This window comes from Panonychus citri, unplaced genomic scaffold (genome assembly GCF_014898815.1).
Source record: "Panonychus citri isolate SS breed McGregor unplaced genomic scaffold, ASM1489881v1 Contig00071, whole genome shotgun sequence".
NCBI lineage: Eukaryota > Metazoa > Arthropoda > Arachnida > Trombidiformes > Tetranychidae > Panonychus > Panonychus citri.
Window position 1 is genome coordinate 35,850 of NW_026515476.1, and position 19,378 is coordinate 55,227.

The 19,378-nt window shown below is 43.2% G+C and overlaps 2 pseudogenes; both read left to right on the forward strand.

Annotated features, from left to right (window-relative positions):
- The first annotated feature begins 10,375 nt into the window (after window positions 1-10,375).
- LOC128386461 (5.8S ribosomal RNA) lies at window positions 10,376-10,529 on the forward strand (annotated as a pseudogene).
- Window positions 10,530-11,067: 538 nt separating this feature from the next.
- Window positions 11,068-14,962, forward strand: LOC128386462 (large subunit ribosomal RNA; annotated as a pseudogene).
- The last annotated feature ends 4,416 nt before the right edge of the window (window positions 14,963-19,378 follow it).

Below are 19,378 nucleotides of genomic sequence, written 5' to 3' on the forward strand. Positions count from 1 at the left end.
GCCGAAGCAACTAGCCCTGAAAATGGATGGCGCTCAAGCGTTGAACCTATACTTGACCGTCAACGGCAACCACAATACATGAAGAGAGAGCATGTATGCCTTGACGAGTAGGAAGAATGTAGTGATACCGTCGAAGGTGTCTGACGTAAGTCAGCCTGGAGGTATCACTATTACAGATCTTGGTGGTAGTAGCAAATACTCAAGTGAGACCCTTGAGGACCAATGTGGAGAAGGGTTCCATGTGAACAGTAGTTGAACATGGGTCAGTCGGCCCTAAGCGATGGGGAGAAATCCCTACCAAAGTCCGTAGGTTTAACTACCTTACGTTGTCTGCGGTGTTTCGCGAAAGGGAATCTGGTTAATATTCCAGAACCTGACTTGGGAGAGTTGCTCTTGTTATTTATAGCAAGAGTATATGCGGTAACGCAAACCCATATGGAGATGTTTCCAAAAGTCCTGGGGAGAGTTGTCTCTTCTTGTTAAGGTGCCAAGTCCCTGGAATCGGTTTAACCGGAGATAGGGATTTCGGCACCGTAAAGCACCGCGGCTCTTGCGGTGTCCAGAGCACTTTTGGAAACCCTTGAAAATCCATATGCGAGACTCATAAATTTCCAGTCAGACCGTACCCATATCCGCAGCAGGTCTCCAAGGTGAACAGCCTCTGGTCACTAGACTAATGTAGATAAGGGAAGTCGGCAAAGCGGATCCGTAACTTCGGGAAAAGGATGCTTGCTGATGCTTGGACAACTTGGTATGCAGGTCCTTCTGGACATTGTAGATCAAAGGATGGAGACAATGGGATTAGAGTTGAATCCTGCTAAGTGCTGCTCCTTATCAATAGTCGGTCTTGGTAAGGAGAAGAAGATCAAAGTATTGGACGAACCATCGTTCAAAATACAAGGAAGGCAAATCAGACCGCTTAACGTACTTGAGTCTGTTGACTATCTTGGAGTTCGTTTTACGTCCCAAGGTAGGCCATCGGCTCATCTTACGGTTGCTGAGCATTTGAGATCCCTTTACCGGGCACCTCTTAAGCCACAGCAAAAACTTTACATCCTTAGATACCATGTGATACCCAAACTCATGCATCCAATCATCTTGTCTGACCTAAAGCGAAAAACTTTAGAGACGCTGGACTTGGAGATGCGACAGGGGGTCAGGAAGATCTTACATCTACCACATGACCTTAATAATGCAATGATCCATTCGGACATCAAGAATGGAGGCTTAGGTATTCCTAAGTTGCGTCTTTTGCTGCCTGCTCTTAGGTACCAACGCATGATGAAACTGAAAGACCACAGTCTACCAGTCTTCAGAATGGTTGCGGACCTTAGTCAGGCCGGCTGGGAAAGGAAGTTATTTAACGACCAAGTACCTAACAAAAGCCTTGTAAAAGACCTGTTGAAACGAGCCCTTCTTGAATCAACGGACGGATACCACCTTAGGGAGGCTCATCTTGTTCCTGAGGTCCATGATTGGGTAATTGGTGGAGCCTCCTACATTACAGGTAGGGACTTTGTCAATTTCGTCAAGATTCGTTTCAACGCATTACCCTGTCGTGTCCGCACGAGCAGAGGGCAAACACGGACCAAGCTTTGTAGGGCAGGGTGTCTCAACAAGACCGAGACTTTAACTCATGTCTTCCAAATATGCCCGCGGACCCATGGCCCAAGGGTGGCAAGACATGACGCGATCCTGTCCTACATTGTGACAAAACTAACCAAGAGGGGCCTTGAGTTAGAGAGGAACCTACCATAAGAACGGCTGATGGACGCAAGTTCATCCCCGACATTATTGTATACTTACCAACAGAAGTCATGGTTCTGGACGTTCACATAGCTGGGGACTCAAACCTACCTATTGAACAACAGGCTAAGATGAAAATTGATAAGTATGCCAATGATGCGGGCTTTAGAGGTTCGATAGAGAGCAAGTCCCAAGGTAGGAAGGTGACCTATCACGGGCTAACAATGTCATTCAGGGGTGTGATGTCATCATCGATGGCTAGCACACTGAAGAAGCTGCAGTTCAATAAGACCGAACTCAGGATAATTACGAGGACATGTCTGAAAAAGACTTACGCATGTTGGATAACATTCATGTGTTCAACTGCATCCACTTAGCTCTGCGGATTTTTCCCATTTTCAACCTGTCATGCATGCGTGACCGGGGCCGTTTACTCTTTTGAGGTGGACTTGTCCAATTCAAAAGATAATTGTCGTTGTCGTGCTAGAGCCATTCGCTCAGCGGGTGGAAGGAGGGACGACACGACACAGATACCGGTACGGAAGGTGTCTACCTCAAAGCGGTGTACCGGTGCCCTGTTCCACATCATTGTTACTGGTGTGGTTCACTAAACGACCCTTGGGTTGACCCAGCCAACATATCAATGGGTAGTGTTTGAACACACGAAAGACTACCAGTTTAACTGGGAGCCGTGTTGTCTTAGGTCTGTCTTAGTCAAACAGACTGGTGACGCAACACGGCGAACGCCCACTTTGCCCATCTCGGGTAAGAGGTACCATAGCTCTATAAAACATGGGAGAGGCTCATTGAGTGCTCGACAGGCGATACCAGTGCCGTCACCTTTGCCGTTAAAAGCGGGGTTGTACATCTGGAAGTCATGACCATGAGTCTTGTGGGCACAAGATACTGACGTGATTGACGAAAAATCCGAAGGCATACCCATTCGATAGTTCAACCAAGCCTAGAAAACTTGGAAGAGCGGTGAAGTATGGGGAGCTGGCAGAACAACTTCTTGTCTTTTGTCATTAGAGACAATGAAGCTGTTAGCGAATACCTGAGGAGGGTTCGCAGAAGATCCGATAGCTCCACCCATTCGTTAGTTCCTGAGAAAAGACAGGTGCGGTGAAGTATGGGGAGTAATTGACCCTGGCAGTGGTTGTGGGGCCTTAACGGTACCCACTTCGTCAATTACGACAAAAGCCTGAGGATCTTCACAAGCAAAATTCAGATATCTCTGAAAACCATAAACACTTAACCTTAAGTGTATCAGTCATCCGCAAGGGTAGACAAACCAGAACTTGGATGCAGTGACTCACCATCCAAGTCGAGCAATAGAATGTAACACATAGTAACATTTCTTTGCAAAAAGATCTGTAAATATCAGCTGGCTCCTTGCCATGACTTGTCACCATGTGCCTCGCCTCATGCATCGTAAGATTCATAGTGGTAAGAGACACGACTTGACTAAACGGGACCGGGCCAAACCAAGGCCTCGATCGTAACTTCAATGTTAAATCAATTTTGGGAGCAAGGGTCGGGCATCCAGCCCCAGAGAACCGCGAACATCTCTGTGCCCGAAATTGGGTTGGCCTCTTGCGGGCTCATGGTCTCAGGATGATCTTTAGACCTTGGGTAGTACTCTTACGAAAGGATTACAGCATGCGACAACGGATTAAATCTCCTCAAGCAGCTCCTTATTCTCGGGTATGCATTTACTGTCCCTAACTACTATCTAGCGAAACCACAGCCAAGGGAACGGGCTTGGCAAAATCAGCGGGGAAAGAAGACCCTGTTGAGCTTGACTCTAGTCTGACTTTGTGAAGAGACATGAGAGGTGTAGCATAAGTGGGAGCTTTGGGATCAATCTTGACTAGAGTTTCGGCTTTAGTTGAGACCCCTTTGCGCCAATGAAATACCACTACTCTCATCGTTTCTTTACTTACACGGTAAAAAGGAAATTGTGATAGTGTCTCTCTCTTCTGGGCTTCGGTTCATGAACGAGGAGGCCACCTATCACTAAATTCTAGAGCAAAATGTGGTTCCAACCATACATGCCTTTGACACCTAAGGTTCTCTTGTTCTTTACGGGACTTGAGACTTTAAAGACAAAGGTTTGGTTGGTAACCCGTGTAACTTGTACTCACGTACAAGACCTACACAACCGCATAATCCCAACCGTGGACATTGTCAGGTTGGGGGTTTGACTGGGGCGGTACATCTGTCAAAAGGTAACGCAGGTGTCCTAAGGCCAGCTCAGTGAGGCCAGAAACCTCACGAGAGCAAAGGGCAAAAGCTGGCTTGATCCAGACTTTCAGTACGAATACGGACCGCGAAAGCGGGGCCTATCGATCCTTTCGATGAATGAGAGTTTCATCCGAGAGGTGTCAGAAAAGTTACCACAGGGATAACTGGCTTGTGGCAGCCAAGCGTTCATAGCGACGTTGCTTTTTGATCCTTCGATGTCGGCTCTTCCTATCATTGCGAAGCAGAGTTCGCCAAGCGTTGGATTGTTCACCCAATAGGGAACGTGAGCTGGGTTTAGACCGTCGTGAGACAGGTTAGTTTACCCTACTGTTGACTTGTCGTTGCAAAAGAAATCCTGCTCAGTACGAGAGGAACCGCAGGTTCGGACATATGGTACATGTGCCTGCTCGATCGAGCAATGGCACGACGCTATCGTCCGAGGGATTATGACTGAACGCCTCTAAGTCAGAATCCCGTCATTATACGGTAACGATACCGTTAAGTACTCATGGTGGTCATTGGTAACACTATGTTGGCTTATGTCAACATATACCATGCCCTTTAATGGAGAAGAAAGCATTAGGGATACCATTGATAATAATGGTATTCTGCTATTCAGACCATAAATTCAACACGAATTTATGTTGACCTGCCTGAGTATAAAATGATCCGTAGACGACCCAAGAGCCTGCCAGGGTGTTGTATTTAGTAGAGCAGTTACAATACTGCGATCTATTGAGACTCATCCTTTGACAGGAAGGTTTGTTCACTATGTTGAACAATCTTCACGGCTTGCTCTGCCATACTACGTATACTACGTATACTTGTAACTATGACCATATATATATGCATCTATGCACACTTGTAACTATGAAAATATATCAATACACGTAACTATGAACACATCATATCATATACATGTAACTATGTATATAGAACTCCATGTATATTCATTGATGAATATGCTATGTTGACCTGATAGTACACCTTGGTGTACTAGGTTGCGGGAGCCCGCAACACCAAGGTGTGCTCAATGGTATGCTATTACAGTATACCATTGGGTACATCTTGTTTTTTTGTTGCGGCCCGACATGCATATTCAATGTTGTCATGGTTTCTGTACACTATTACATGTATATGCCATGGTACCCATGTCATAGGTATATGATACAACACGGCTAGAGTCCACCCTCTAGGTTGTACTCATGTACTAGGCATAGGGTCATACCCGCGTAGAATTCTACGTAAGGTACCCCATACAAGGTACTTGGTGTAACGGGACATGGAAGAGTCTCTAGGTGAGCCAAAGTACTATACATGGGGTCCTTTTCACGTACCATTGGGTATGTGGAAATGGACCCTATGTATGGTACATGGTATAACCTGACTCGGAGGTGTCTCTAGGTTACACTAAAGTACTTGGATAGGGGTATTTTTACCATTGAATTTCTACGTGGAATGACCCCATGTATAGTAGTAGAGTCAACGGTAGATGGTGGGACCTCTAGGTTGTATTCATGTACTATACATAGGGTCCTTTTTACGTACTATGAGGTACGTGGAAAGGTACCCTATGGTAGGTACATGATACAGACCGGCTAGAGTCTACCTCTAGGTTGTATTCATGTACTAGACATAGGGTCAAACTCACGTAGAATTCTACGTAAAGTACCCCATACAAGGTACTTGATGTGACCGGAGATGGAGAGGTCTCTAGGTGTAACTCATGTACTATACATGGGGTCATATTCACATACTATAAGGTATGTGGAAAAGGACCCTATGTGATGTACATGGTTCACGGGACTTGGATAGGTCTCTAGGTCACATTAAAGTACTTGAATAGGGGTATTTTTACCATGATATTTCTACGTGAAAAAGACCCTATGTATAGTACAAAATGTGACCGAGGATGGTGGGACCTCTAGGATAGGCAAGTACTATGTATGGGGTCATAGGAAAAAAAGATGGTGAAATTTTGAAAAGGGGGTATTAAAAAAGGGGTCGCAGAAAAGAAAGAGAAAAAAGAAAGAGAAAAAGGGGAAGGGGAAAAATTAATTGGAACGATATACACTTGTACATTATCTTTGTACGAGGTGGTACCCTCTTAGGACATGGGAATGGCTGGGGGGTAGTAGAGTCTCCAGGAAGGCAAAGAGGCATAAGGGTATACGGAGAAGACGTTTGATAGTGCACCTCGTAAACTTTTTCCGATAGTTTGATGTTGACTATCTGCAGGGAGGGTGGACCATTTCCCCATACATGGTACTATGGTAGGGTACGGGGTTAAGGGTCATCAAAAAAAAGAAAGAGAAGAAAAGAAAGAGAAATAAAAAAGAAAGAGAAGAATAGTAAGAGGAGTAAGAGAGAAAGAAAGAGAAAAGAAGGGAAATTCGGGGCTACGTTAAAAGTAATAGGGCCATGGGTCATAGGGCTATACTAACCTTATGTGGGGGTGGGTACCGAAGGTATGGGCATATGGGCAGGGGTCATAGGGCCAAAAGAAAGAAGAGGGGCTAAAGAAAGAGAAAAGAAAGAGAAAAAGAAAGAGAATAGAAAGAGGGCAATAGGGCAAGGGCAATAGGGTGAAAGAAAAAGAAAGAGAATAGGGTGGAGAGGTAAAGAAAGAGAAATAGTAAGAGGAAAGGTAGAGAAAGAGAAATAGTAAGAGAGCAGGTATTGCATCACTATTTGAAAAATTGGAACGATATACACTTTTTTTTCCCTTATATATAGCCATAGACAATTTGGTCACTTCGTAAACTTTTTACGATAGTTTGATCCAAGTTGTCTGCAGTGGCTAGCTTACTATACAAAGGCAAGTGTAGTCGTGCTGCTCCAAGGTGCGGCCCATCGACTATCAACCTATTATTATATGAGTTGGGCTTTAATGCTCCAGTGAGGAACTGGTTTGATCCTGTTCTAATAAAAATTCACCTCAGGCTCTAGGTGAAGTGTAGCTTGGTTACCACGGTGCCCGTGATTGCTTCGTACAATTCAGGCATAGGCGCCAGCCTTGAGTAGAGAGATCTGGGTAAAACTGGGTACTCTTCATAATCCTTGGTGTGGTTTCCTACCGTCTACACACGTCAACACGGACTAAGAATCGTATACCCACAACAACATACCTTCTTCATGCAGGAAGAAGTGTGGTTTAGTAGGTGTTAGTATAAATCATAGAGATTTATCTCTATGACTAACATCGAAAGGCATACTTCTTACCTGTAGCGAAGTCGGTGTGGGATTAAGACCATCATATCCTTGCATGGAAGGTATATGATGGGTTACAAAAAGCAGAACTGAGTATTCAATCACACATCAACTTGTTTATTTCCATTACATGGATATATTAACAATTAATGTTGTTGCTGTGTGTGTATCCTACGATAAGACAGGACAAAATTTATCATTTGTCTATATGTTTTATATGTATAGCACATTGTTGACTGTTGACTCGATACCTCATCTAGTGTATGGTGTCTTACTGCAGGATGAATCTTATGATACTTCTGCGGTTCAAGGCCATCATGAGGATATCGTTGCCAGCTTTCTCAATATGTATATACCTATTCTATATATATTCCGAATGCTTAAATGCTAACTTGTACTGTCAAGTCTTAATATACACATATCAGACAACTTCATACAATTGCTTGTATACCTCATGTTCCTATGAGTTATCAACTTGTTTGAATTGTCGTGTATTGCTTGTCTTGGTACACTGTGTTTTTGTACTTAATCAAAAACTTCCAAAACTACCTGGTTGATCCTGCCAGTAGTCATATGCTTGTCTCAAAGATTAAGCCATGCATGTCTAAGTACATACTTTAACAAAGTGAAACCGCGAATGGCTCATTAAATCAGTTACGGTTCCTCGGATATTCCATTTTACATGGATAACTGTGGTAATTCTAGAGCTAATACATGAACAAGTGCTCCAACCAATCAGTTTCTCGGAATTGATTGGAAGGAACGCATTTATTCGTACAAGACCAATGGTCCATTAAGCCATGTTCATGCTTCGGCCTGTTCATGGTGGGCCTAGTGATACTCTTTCGAGAGTATTGCAAGACTCAAAATGACTTTGAATAACTGAGCAAATCGTATAGCCTCTGTGCTGACGATGTATCCCTCAAGCAACTGCCTTATCAACTTTCGATGGTAGATTATGCGCCTACCATGGTTGTAACGGGTAACGGGGAATCAGGGTTCGATTCCGGAGAGGAGCCGAAACGGCTACCACATCCAAGGAAGGCAGGGCGCGCAATTACACAATCCCAGTACGGGGATGTAGTGACGAAAATAACGATACGGGACTCTATTGAGGCCCCGTAATCGGAATGAGCACAACAAATCCTTTAACGAGGATCTATTGGAGCAAGTCTGGTGCCAGCAGCCGCGGTAATTCCAGCTCAATAGCGTATATTAAAGTTGCTGGTTAAAAGCTCGTAGTTGGATTTCAGTCATACCTATTGGGTCCACTGAAAAGGAAGTAGACGTAGTTGTTAGGGACTTTACTTGTTCTCACGAACTTGTACGGCCCCGCATCACTCTCTTCTGGTGGTTACTTTAATAGTGTATTGACAGAAATGTTCAATATTTGCTACCGATTCTCTTTATTGAGTGTCGGTTCAAGCAATTGAACCCTTTACCTTGAACAATTCAAATTGCTCAAAGAAGGCGTTCTAATCCTCGCAAGAGGTGCCTAAACACGGTATGATAAGTTATAGACTATTTATAGCTATATCTATCATCACCTTTCCTTGAATGATCTTGCATGGAATAATGAAATAGGACCTTGGTCTTATTTTCATTGGTCTTAAAGACACAAGGTAATGATTAAGAGGGACAGACGGGGGCATTTGTATTGCGACGCTAGAGGTGAAATTCTTGGACCGTCGCAAGACAAACTACAGCGGCATTTGCCAAGAATGTTTTCATTAATCAAGAACGAAAGTTAGAGGTTCGAAGGCGATCAGATACCGCTAGTTCTAACCATAAACGATGCCAACCAGCGATCATTCTGAGTAATATTATCATAACTCGATATGACTTCCGGGAAACCAAGTTTTGGGTTCCGGAAGTAGTTGCAAAGCTGAAACTTAAAGGAATTGACGGAAGGCACCACCAGGAGTGGAGCTTGCGGCAATTTGACTCAACACGGGAAAACTCACCCGGCGGACACTGAAAGGATTGACAGATTGAGAGCTCTTTCTTGATTCAGTGGGTGGTGGTGCATGGCCGTTCTTAGTTGGTGGAGTGATTTGTCTGGTTAATTCCGATAACGAACGAGACTCTAACCTACTAAATAGACTTGCAGTTTAAACTGCAGTATTCATAGTTGACCTAGAGGTGGTAATATCTTTGTGATCCTTCGGGTCGAAGCTCTATTACCGTTAAGCCTTTAGAATCAAATGAGGTAAGGATGCTGTAGCACTGTAAGAACTTCTTAGAGGGACAAGGGCGCCTTAGCCTCACGAAACAGAGCAATAACAGGTCTGTGATGCCTTAGATGTCCAGGGCCGCACGCGTGCTACACTGAAGTGGTCACCGTGTAAAATGTTTCCTGCTCCGAAGGAGTGGGTACTTATGAACCCATTTCATGGGGATTGGGCATTGTAATTATTGCCCATGAACGAGGAATTCCCAGTAAGCGTGAGTCATTAGCTTGCGTTGATTACGTCCCTGCCCTTTGTACACACCGCCCGTCGCTACTACCGATTGAATGATTTAGTGAGGACTTCGGACTGGTCAATCTAGACTATGAGGTAAAACTTAGAGTCAGATTGTGCTGGAAAGATGTTCAAACTTGATCATTTAGAGGAAGTAAAAGTCGTAACAAGGTTTCCGTAGGTGAACCTGCGGAAGGATCATTAACAAAACCCCATTGATATCAACGATATTGTATATCTTGTTGTTTATCTCCTCTTCGTAGATCTTATTTATAGGACTATAAGAGAAGCATAGATTAACTTTGATAGCAGTAAAGTTTTATCAAACCCAAAACAAAATCCATGCTTGCATGGTTAGACATTCATGTGTAAAAGCATGAGTGCTAGGTTATCCAAAGATAGCCATAATTATCCGTAGACGAAACTTGACATTCATGTATATTGTCAATCTGCTAGTGTGCTGGTACCTTCTAGTAGCCCATTAACTTGGGATGCAAGGTTTAAAGAGGGATAAGCTTCTCTTGTTCACATAGTCATTTACTATTTATAGTGGTGTCATGTGCGACTTGTTGAAGTGGACTCCGCCAGGCATCTTTTCGAAGATGTGATATATCTTTATCCACATAATCATGTAGATTAATACGACAGTACTTGAATTGTCTTTGCTTGAGCAGACTTAAGATTGATAAAAAAGTCCCACGGAGGCACGATACACCTACAAGCGGTGGATCACTCGAATTACCAATCGATGAAGAACGTAGCTAGCTACGATAACCGGTGCGAATCGCAAGATACGCCGAGCACTTGAACTTCCAACGCACATTGCGGCTTTCAGTTTATTCTGAAGTCACATCTGTCTGAGAGTTGAGAAGATTAAATTACTAACTATCACATAGATAGACAAGGGGCCTCTGTCTATCATGTATAGGGATGACCGGATGGTCTATGCTTAGCAGCAGTAGTTTAACTACTACTCTGCTATGACTTAGTTCACATACGGCTTCGTAATATTTTAATCCTTTTCTTGGCTTGGTCCTTAACTGGATACAAGCCTAGTAAGGAGTTTGTATAGATGGTGGTGCATGGTGAAAACTTGTTGGTTGTGTATTGTTAAATACATCAACAGCCACAGAACAACGGGATGTTGGAATATATTTCACTGGCAGGGGATACCTGAGAATGCTGGTCAATCTGCCGACGCTCAAGTCGAACAGCGGATTAACATGACCCGAAGAAAAGGCTTCTCATTATAAAGGATCTCGTTTGTTACATAAAGGTGAATTATAGTCTGTTGGTTCTGTTGTTGTAATACTTAACATATACACAACATATATAACTTGTTAGTAGCATGTATCCCGTCTCCCATTATCAAGCAATAGTTTGGATCTTTCCAAACCTTTAACTTTGATCTCAGATCAGGTGAGGTTACCCGCCGAATTTAAGCATATTATTCAGCGGTGGAAAAGAAATCAAACGAGATTCCCTTAGTAACGGCGAGTGAAAAGGGATGAGTCCGGCGCAAAGGTTTTCCATCGAAAGGTGGAAAGCGGTGCTGCGTAATGGTTAAAGTTATGATGCTTTCAATCAGATCTGTAAGTCCCTCTGACAAGGGCTCTTTACCCAAAGACGGTTCTAGGCCGGTAGCAGATTCTGATAATTGAAATGTCAATTGCTTGTACCGCGGATAGAGTCAGATTGCTTGAGAGTGCAATCCAAATTGGGACTAACTCCCAAGACTAAATACGATGGTAATATCGATAGCAAACAAGTACCGTGAGGAAAGTTGCAAATACTTTGAAGAGAGTTCAAAGGACGTGAAACCGCTTGTAGTGAAACGGATAGAACCACGAAGTGTAGCTAAGAGGAGAATTCAGCTTCTCTTGTGCACTGTGGCTTGTTTCATATGCTTGTCTTGAATGCTTTACAGTGTTCCAAGATCAGTAGACTTGGAGGAAACTCTTTGCCTACCCTTGGATCATGGCATCATATTTGTAACTATGACCACAGTGCATGAGAAGTGCATTTTCTTACACTCTTGTGCTCAAACCGCGACTAATGTGAGGTTACCTTCGGTTCCCACTCTCGTGATATCAGTAGGGTGTACTAACCATACAAAATCAATACTGAGTTTTCACAGCCACTGATTCTTCTTGCAAGTTTCAGACTTGGCCTGTGAGCTTGTATTTAACTGCTATCATGTTCACATTAGGCTGAATCTCTACTAATTGTAGTGTTAGTGCATTGGAACATGCTGACGGACCCAGTTAATCTTTCGTCGATGAGACCTGTTTCTTCACCTAGTGTTGAAACAACTTATGGATTGATTGACTCTTGGCAGTCTGTTGATGGCTTCAATGTATCTCTGACTTGATTCGGCGGTCAGTAGATCGGTAATCTATCAGTATATATGCAAGCTGATCAGTCTTGAATAGGCTTGAGATATTGAAAGAATTGATGTGAGGTATAGACTTGTCTATATTTCCCGCAACATCAACCCATGTTGTATCCACTTACCGTGATTTTCATGGGTTCTAGTATATACTAGTACCCGAAGATGGTGAACTAAGCCCGGACAAGATGAAGCCAGAGGAAACTCTGGTGGAGGTCTGTAGCGATTCTGACGTGCAAATCGATCGTCAGATCCGGGTTTAGGGCGAAGACTAATCGAACCGTCTAGTAGCTGGTTTCTTCCAAGTTTCCCTCAGGATAGCTGGCACCGCGGAAGTAAACAGTAGCATCCGGTAGAGCAGAATGATTGGAGGTCTTGGGGACGAAATGTCCTCAACCTACTCTCAAACTCCTAATGGGTGCGAAGTTCAACTTGTTAAAAAGCTCGATCTATGGTAGTAAAACACCGTAGCATCATAAAGCTGAACAGCTTGTATGATGGTGCCCAGTGGGCCATTTTTGGTAAGCAGAACTGGCGCTGTGGGATGAACCAAACGTTATGGTTATGGTGCCCAATACAGACGCTAATGAGACACCATGAAAGGTGTTGGTTGCTAAAGACAGCAGGACGGTGGCCATGGAAGTTGGAATCCGCTAAGGTGTGTAACAACTCACCTGCCGAAGCAACTAGCCCTGAAAATGGATGGCGCTCAAGCGTTGAACCTATACTTGACCGTCAACGCCACAATACATGAAGAGAGAGCATGTATGCCTTGATAGGAAGAATGTAGTGATACCGTCGAAGGTGTCTGACGTATCAGCCTGGGGTATCACTATTACAGATCTTGGTGGTAGCAAATACTCAAGTGAGACCCTTGAGGACCAATGTGGAGAAGGGTTCCATGTGAACAGTAGTTGAACATGGGTCAGTCGGCCCTAAGCGATGGGAGAAATCCTACCAAAGTCCGTAGGTTTAACTACCTTACGTTGTCTGCGGTGTTTCGCGAAAGGAATCTGGTTAATATTCAGAACCTGACTTGGGAGAGTTGCTCTTGTTATTTATAGCAAGTATATGCATAACGCAAACCCATATGGAGATGTTTCCAAAAGTCCTGGGAGGTTGTCTCTTCTTGTTAGGTGCAAGTCCCTGGAATCAGTTTAACCGGAGATAGGGATTTCGGCACCGTAAAGCACCGCAGCTCTTGCGGTGTCAGAGCACTTTGGAAACCCTTGAAAATCCATATGCGAGACTCATAAATTTCCAGTCAGACCGTACCCATATCCGCAGCAGGTCTCCAAGGTGACACACCTCTGGTCACTAGACTAATGTAGATAAGAGGAAGTCGGCAAAGCGGATCCGTAACTTGGGAAAAGGATTGGCTCTGAAAACTGAGCTGGTCGAAAGCCAGAAGCAAGTACTACATTGTACTGAGACTGGATGAAATTTCTATGTTATTTATAGCATAGTTATAGATTCTGGACTTGTGTCTTTGTGATCTTGTGTATGACTATAGCTAGGATCCTTTACCCATTATAGCTTAGCAGAGCTTCGGTTATGTTAACTATGATGGTGTAGAGGGTAATCCTTTCGGCCAGCGAAAAACAGTTGACTCAGAACTGGCACGGACCCCGGGAATCCGACTGTCTAATTAAAACAAAGCATTGTGATAGCCGGTAAACGGTATTGACACAATGTGATTTCTGTTGAGCTTGACTCTAGTCTGACTTTGTGAAGAGACATGAGAGGTGTAGCATAAGTGGGAGCTTTGGGATCAATCTTGACTAGAGTTTCGGCTTTAGTTGAGACCCCTTTGCGCCAATGAAATACCACTACTCTCATCGTTTCTTTACTTACACGGTAAAAAGGAAATTGTGATAGTGTCTCTCTTCTGGGCCGGTTCATGAACGAGGCCACCTATCACTAAATTCTAGAGCAAAATGGTTTCCAACCATACATGCCTTTGACACCTAAGGTTCTCTTGTTCTTTACAGGACTTGAGACTTTAAAGACAAAGGTTTGGTTGGTAACCATGTAACAATACTCACGTACAAGACCTACACAACCATAATCCCAACCGTGGACATTGTCAGGTTGGGGTTTGACTAAGGGCGGTACATCTGTCAAAGAGTAACGCAGGTGTCCTAAGGCCCAGCTCAGTGAGGCCAGAAACCTCACGTAGAGCAAAAGGGCAAAAGCTGGCTTGATCCAGACTTTCAGTACGAATACGGACCGCGAAAGCGGGGCCTATCGATCCTTTCGATGAATGAGAGTTTCATCCGAGAGGTGTCAGAAAAGTTACCACAGGGATAACTGGCTTGTGGCAGCCAAGCGTTCATAGCGACGTTGCTTTTTGATCCTTCGATGTCGGCTCTTCCTATCATTGCGAAGCAGAGTTCGCCAAGCGTTGGATTGTTCACCCACTAATAGGAACGTGAGCTGGGTTTAGACCGTCGTGGGACAGGTTAGTTTTACCCTACTGTTGACTTGTCGTTGCAAAAATCCTGCTCAGTACGAGGAGGAACCGCAGGTTCGGACATATGGTACATGTGCCTGCTCGATCGAGCAATGGCACGACCTATCGTCCGAGGATTATGACTGAACGCCTCAAAGTCAGAATCCCGTCATTATACGGTAACGATACCGTTAAGTACTCATGGTGGTCATTGGTAACACTATGTTGGCTTATGTCAACATATACCATGCCCTTTAATGGAGAAGAAAGCATTAGGGATACCATTGATAATAATGGTATTCTGCTATTCAGACCATAAATTCAACACGAATTTATGTTGACCTGCCTGAGTATAAAATGATCCGTAGACGACCCAAGAGCCTGCCAGGGTGTTGTATTTAGTAGAGCAGTTACAATACTGCGATCTATTGAGACTCATCCTTTGACAGGAAGGTTTGTTCACTATGTTGAACAATCTTCACGGCTTGCTCTGCCAGACTACGTATACTTGTAACTATGAGTATTTATATATGCATCTATGCACACTTGTAACTATGAAAATATATCAATTGGATGTAACTATGTACATATCATATCATATACATGTAACTATGTATAAGGAACTTCATGTATATTCATTGGTAGATATGTAACCAGCCTGATAGTACACCTTGATTCCTGGGTCAGTGGATCTGCAGGTGGGCCTCATGAATGTGTAACTCATGTACTATACATAGGGTCCTTTTTACGTACTATGAGGTACATTGGAGAGAACCCTATAGGTAGGTACATGATACAGGACCAGCTAGAGTCTGCCTCTGAGTTCATTACACATGTACTAGACATGGGTCAAACTCACGGTAGAGATTCTGCGTAAAGTACCCCATACAGGTGCTTGATGTGACCCGGAGACAGGAGGTCTCTGGGTGTAACTCATGTACTATACATGAGGTCATATTCACATACTATAAGGTATGTGAAAGGACCCTATGTGTTATACATGGATTCAGGGGACTTGATAGGTCTCTAGGTCACATTAAAGAAGTGCTTGAATGGGGTATTTTTACCATGATATTTCTACGTGAAAAGACCTATATAGTACAAAATGTGACCGAGGATGGTGGGACCTCTAGGATGGCAAATACTATGTATGGGGTCATAGGAAAAAAGATGGTGAAATTTTGAAAAGAATTATTAAAAGGGTCGCAGAAAAGAAGAAAAAGAAAGAGAAAAGGGAAGGAAAATTAATTGGAACGTATACACTTGTACATTATCTTTGTACGAGGTGGTACCCTCTTAGGACATAGGAATGGCTGGGGGTAGTAGAGTCTCAGGAAGGCAAGAGAGGCATAAGGGTATACGGAGAAGACGTTTGATAGTGCACTCGTAAACTTTTTGATAGTTTGATGTTGACTGTCTGCAGGGAGGGTGGACCATTTCCCCATAGTACTATATGGTAATTGCAGGGTTAAGGGTCATCAAAAAAGAAAAGAAGAAAAGAAATAAAAAGAAAGAAAGAATAGTAAGAGGAGTAAGAGAAGAAAGAGAAGAAAGAAAGAAAGAGAAAGAAAGGAATTTCAGGGCTACGTTAAAGTAATAGGGCCATGGGTCATAGGGCTATACTAACCTTATGTGGGGTGGGTACCGAAGGTATGGGCATATGGGGGGGTCATAGGGCCAAAGAGAAAAGAAAGAGGGCTAAAGAGAAAGAAAGAAAGAAGAGAATAGAAAAGAGGCAATAGGGCAAGGGTAATAGGGTAAAGAAAGAAAGAAAGAGATAGGGGTAGGAAGGTAAAGAAAGAGAAATAGTAAGAGAAGGTAGAGAGAGAAATAGTAAAGAGCAGGTATTGCATCACTATTTGAAAATTGGAACGATATACACTTTTTTTATATAATCATAGACAATTTGGTCACTTCGTAAACTTTTTACGATAGTTTGATCCAAGTTGTCTGCAGTGGCTAGCTTACTATACAAAGGCAAGTGTAGTCGTGCTGCTCCAAGGTGCGGCCCATCGACTATCAACCTATTATTATATGAGTTGGGCTTTAATGCTCCAGTGAGGAACTGGTTGAACCTGTTCTAATGTAAATTCACCTCAGGCTCTAGGTGAAGTGTAGCTTGGTTACCACGGTGCCCGTGATTGCTTCGTACAATTCAGGCATAGGCGCCAGCCTTGAGTAGAGAGATCTGGGTAAAACTGGGTACTCTTCATAATCCTTGGTGTGGTTTCCTACAGTCTACACACGTCAACACGGACTAAGTCAATATACACAACCTTACCTGTGCAGGAAGAAGTGTGGTTTAGTAGGTGTTAGTATAAATCATAGAGATTTATCTCTATGACTAACATCGAAAGGCATACTTCTTACCTGTAGCGAAGTCGGTGTGGGATTAAGACCATCATATCCTTGCATGGAAGGAATATGATGGGTTACAAAAAGCAGAACTGAGTATTCAATCACACATCAACTTGTTTATTTCCATTACATGGATATATTAACAATTATTGTTGTTGCTGTGTGTGTGTATCTACGATAAGACAGGACAAAATTTATCATTTGTCTATATGTTTTATATGTATAGCACATTGTTGACTGTTGACTCGATACCTCATCTAGTGTATGGTGTCTTACTGCAGGATGAATCTTATGATACTTCTGCGGTTCAAGGCCATCATGAGGATATCGTTGCCAGCTTTCTCAATATGTATATACCTATTCTATATATATTCCGAATGCTTAAATGCTAACTTGTACTGTCAAGTCTTAATATACATATCAGACAACTTCATACAATTGCTTGTATACCTCATGTTCCTATGAGTTATCAACTTGTTTGAATTGTCGTGTATTGCTTGTCTTGGTACACTGTGTTTTTGTACTTAATCAAAAACTTAACACTACCTGGTTGATCCTGCCAGTAGTCATATGCTTGTCTCAAAGATTAAGCCATGCATGTCTAAACATACTAACAAAGTGAAACCGCGAATGGCTCATTAAATCAGTTACGGTTCCTCGGATATTCCATTTACATGGATAACTGAGTAATTCTAGAGCTAATACATGAACAAGTGCTCCAACCAATCAGTTTCTCGGAATTGATTGGAAGGAACGCATTTATTCGTACAAGACCAATGGTCCATTAAGCCATGTTCATGCTTCGGCCTGTTCATGGTGGGCCTAGTGATACTCTTTCGAGAGTATTGCAAGACTCAAAATGACTTTGAATAACTGAGCAAATCGTATAGCCTCTGTGCTGACGATGTATCCTCAAGCAACTGCCTTATCAACTTTCGATGGTAGATTATGCGCCTACCATGGTTGTAACGGGTAACGGGAATCAGGGTTCGATTCGGAGAGGGAGCCTTAAAACAGCTACCACATCCAAGGAAGGCAGCAGGCGCAAATTACACAATCCAGTACGGGATGTAGTGACGAAAAATAACGATACGGGACTCTATTGAGGCCACGTAATCGGGCAAGCTTAACAATCCTTTAACGAGGATCTATTGGAGGCAAGTCTGGTGCCAGCAGCGCGGTAATTCCAGCTCAATAGCGTATATTAAAGTTGCTGCGGTTAAAAGCTCGTGATTGGATTTCAGTCATACCTATTGGGTCCACTGAAAAGGAAGTAGACGTAGTTATTAGGGACTTGTTCTCACGAACTTATACGGCCCCGCATCACTCTCTTCTGGTGGTTACTTTAATAGTGTATTGACAGAAATGTTCAATATTTACTACCGATTCTCTTTATTGAGTGTCGGTTCAAGCAATTGAACCCTTTACCTTGAACAATTCAAATTGCTCAAAGAAGGCGTTCTAATCCTCGCAAGAGGTGCCTAAACACGGTATGATAAGTTATAGACTATTTATAGCTATATCTATCATCACCTTTCATGAATGATCTTGCATGGAATAATGAAATAGGACCTTGGTCTTATTTTCATTGGTCTTAAAGACACAAGGTAATGATTAAGAGGGACAGACGGGGCATTTGTATTGCGACGCTAGGTGGAAATTCTTGGACCGTCATAGACAAACTACAGCAAAGCATTTGCCAGAATGTTTTCATTAATCAGAACGAAAGTTAGAGGTTCGAAGGCGATCAGATACCGCCCTAGTTCTAACCACAAACGATGCCAACCAGCGATCATTCTGAGTAATATTATCATAACTCAGAATGAGCTTCCGAGAAACAAAGTTTTGGGTTCCGGGAAGTAGTTGCAAAGCTGAGCAAAGGAATTGACGGGCACCACCAGGAGTGGAGCTTGCGGCAATTTGACTCAACACAGGAAAACTCACTGGCCCGGACACTGGAAAGGATTGACAGATTGAGAGCTCTTTCTTGATTCAGTGGGTGGTGGTGCATGGCCGTTCTTAGTTGGTGGAGTAGTTCTGGTTAATTCCGATAACGAACGAGACTCTAACCTACTAAATAGACTTGCAGTTTAAACTGCAGTATTCCCCATAGTTGACCTGGGTGGTAATATCTTTGTGATCCTTCAGGTGATCGAAGCTCTATTACCGGCCCTTTAGAATCAAATGAGGTAAGGATGCTGTAGCACTGTAAGAACTTCTTAGAGGGACAAGGGGCCTTAAGCCTCACAGAAACAGAGGTCACCGTGTAAAAGTTTCCTGCTCCGAAGGAGCCATTGTATGAACCCATTTCGTGATGGGATTGGGCATTAATGTGCCCATGAACGAGGAATTCCTAGTAAGCGCGAGTCATCAGCTTGCGTTGATTACGTCCCTGCCCTTTGTACACACCGCCCGTCGCTACTACCGATTGAATGATTTGGTAGGACTTCGGACTGGTCAATCTAGACTATGAGGTAAAACTTAGAGTCAGATTGTGCTGGAAGATGTTCAAACTTG